The sequence below is a fragment of the Ctenocephalides felis genome, unplaced genomic scaffold, assembly GCF_003426905.1.
Source record: "Ctenocephalides felis isolate EL2017-DRISC unplaced genomic scaffold, ASM342690v1 CF-g0.4_SCAFFOLD_00845, whole genome shotgun sequence".
Taxonomy (NCBI): Eukaryota; Metazoa; Arthropoda; class Insecta; order Siphonaptera; family Pulicidae; genus Ctenocephalides; species Ctenocephalides felis.
Window position 1 is genome coordinate 80,840,107 of NW_020536999.1, and position 2,885 is coordinate 80,842,991.

Sequence of the window (2,885 nt, forward strand, 5' to 3'; positions counted from 1 at the left end):
TGAATTATGCAATACCAGCATAACGCCTATAAATCTATAATTAATTGATTATTTAACAATTCTAATGTAATATTATTAGAATTGGAGTCTAGCACATCAATATTATAAGTTGTGGTGTAAATAAATTAACAAATATATAAACCAATAATTAGTAATGTTTATAATAACTAATATATTTCATAAGATTTAATAAACTAAGGATTAACGAAATTGGCCTAAAATCTTAGAGCAAGTTCCAATTTCAATCAATAATATGTCCAGGTTTATATAATGAAATAAAATAATGGCTTATCTGGTGTAAAAAAACTCATTTAATTTGGAGTAGTTTCTTTTAATATTTCGAAATATTTCTATATCTCAAATAATTTAGTATTTTTTTGATATTACTTGACATAAATAGAATAATTACAGATTTGATATTTAATAGAACATTTGTGCAAAATTAAATAATGATGACTGATAATAGAGCAACTGGCCCATTAGGTCATGGAGGTTTGCAACAAACTCTTCCTACAAAGATATTTGTGCAAAGAGATTATAGTGATGGAACCTCTGTAAAATTTCAAACTAGGTTTCCTCCAGAACTGGAAAATAGGATTGATAGGCAAGCTTTTGAATACACGATTAATCAATTAAATTTGTATTTTGCTGAAGCTGAAAAAGCAGCTTGTAGTACATATTGCGAAGGATGTCTTGCTTGTTTAACTGCCTATCTAATATATATTTGCACTGAGACGCATTATGAAAAATGTCTTCGGAAAATATCTAAATTTATAGCATCACAAAATGAAAGAGTTTATATTCCAAGAGGTTTACTACTTACAGATCCGACACAAAGAGGCTTGCGTGTAATTGAAATTTCATTTCTTGACAGACAGGGTCCTACGTGACTGACAATCTCACATTCAACAGAAGAATTTTTTATGTAAACAATGTATTTTTAATATATAATTCAAGACTTTTGAGATTATGTATATTCTTCTATCTATATTGAAACTTAATATAAGTTGGCTTATGTAGCACATAATGCATTTATATGAAATAATTATCACAAAGAGTTGCCGAAGATGTATATACTATTAAATGGTAGGTGGTGTTAGTTTTGTCTGAATTATATATTCATAGATAAAGGACTTGCGCTATATTTTAAGGCAATAAGCAATTTTGTACCAGAGTTCATTTTCATGTATGTATTTAAATTTACAGATTTTTTAATATTTATATCTTTTGTAATAACTATTTATAAACCCATTAATTTAATAAATGAAGGCAAATGAAGTGTTGATTTGACGGAAAACGTGGCGGTATCTTCGAGTGGATCCAAATTACTCGTACTGGAGAAATCACTCGGATGGTGCTTCACGTTCCTGGTGAATGCCTCAAAATAGTAGGCTGGTCGATTCCGACGTCGCTATCGTATCAGTATTGGATTATGGCGGTTCCGGCGTCGCTATCGTATCAGTATTGGTTTCGAGCAAATGCAGCAAAAGCGTCCCTTAATTTCACCGTAAATTACACAACAACGATAACTTTGTCAATGCTCAATTCACTGCACACAACAATTTTAATATTATTAGGTATATTTGTAAGATATGCTTTGAATACTTTTACAGTTTCACTTTCACAATCACCTTCAATTTAATCTCAGTTATTACAGGTACATTTATTAGATAGACTAATAAGCATTTGTCTTAATAACTGGTTTGTCCAAAGCTTAAATGCGTGGCTTAAAACGTTGATTAAAATCAACTTTAAAAATCCGGCTCGAAGGACCAAATGGAGCGATTTACAATGCGTCGACTGGTTGATGCTTCGATAGTAGACTGTAAATTTCATAATCGACGAAATGTGAAATCTCCACGATGATTGTTTTAGAAAATGAAAGTCCTGTTATCTTCATATTGAATTTATTTAATTCTATTTTACAAATATGTCCTTCTTCTTTGACTGTTAATACTAGACTAAAAATTTATCCCAATTTCAGGCCCGACGGAATACATTTTATTGACTTGTTTTATAACCTAATTATATGAGCCGTCGAACCTCGGCAGAATCGTTCCCTATTTACGGGATTAACAAAATTCCTCCTGACCGTTATATGAAATGATATTTTATAATTTTACGGCGACGGTTACACCAGATGTTTTAGTTTAAAAAATCATCCAGTCGGTTTGAAGCAGATAATACTAGTTTGTGTACTTTCAGATGTTTTCCTTCTGCCTCTAATGTACTAACAGTTGTATGCTATAAAACAAATTGCTATAAAACCAAAATATAAAACCGAAACCCTCCTCTGTTAAAATCGTTTCCATCTTCATTACATCAGCTATATTTTCCAAAGCAAAAACGAATGTTCTGAGCTTAGGCATGACAATATCACGTTTTGCTTCTTTGTGAGAAGCTGTAAATGCAAACATTTCTGCCTGATTTTTCTTAATTTCTTGAAGATCAAGCAATAAATTTTCAAACATCATTGATAAGTGCTCTAATGACTTGTCAGTCTTTGTTCGATTCTTTCTCCATTTCTTAACAATGAATAAAAAGTTACTAATTATACAGTAAATGATAAGCATCACGCTAAAGAGGTGCCAAATTTTTGTTTAAAGAAGGAATTGTTGAATGAAAAATAGGTATTGGAAATAATGAATTTGATACATTTACCAAGAAAAATTGAAATCTGTATATTTGCTAATATCAACCCGTTTATGGTCTATAGCCAAGAGGATAAGATCAGGTGAAATGTTAGTAAAAAGGGGAAACCACATCTAAACTTACGAAGGAAAAATCAGACGGTACAATGAGGGTGTTAAGTTGGGGAATGAGTTCAAAGGAATTTTTAACAAAATAGGGAGAATTATGAGTGACATTGGATAAAATTGAACTAA

General features: G+C 30.9%; 1 pseudogene; it reads left to right on the forward strand.

The window, feature by feature from the left end:
• Nucleotides 1-452: 452 nt before the first annotated feature.
• Nucleotides 453-1,122, forward strand: LOC113391025 (annotated as a pseudogene).
• Nucleotides 1,123-2,885: the final 1,763 nt, after the last annotated feature.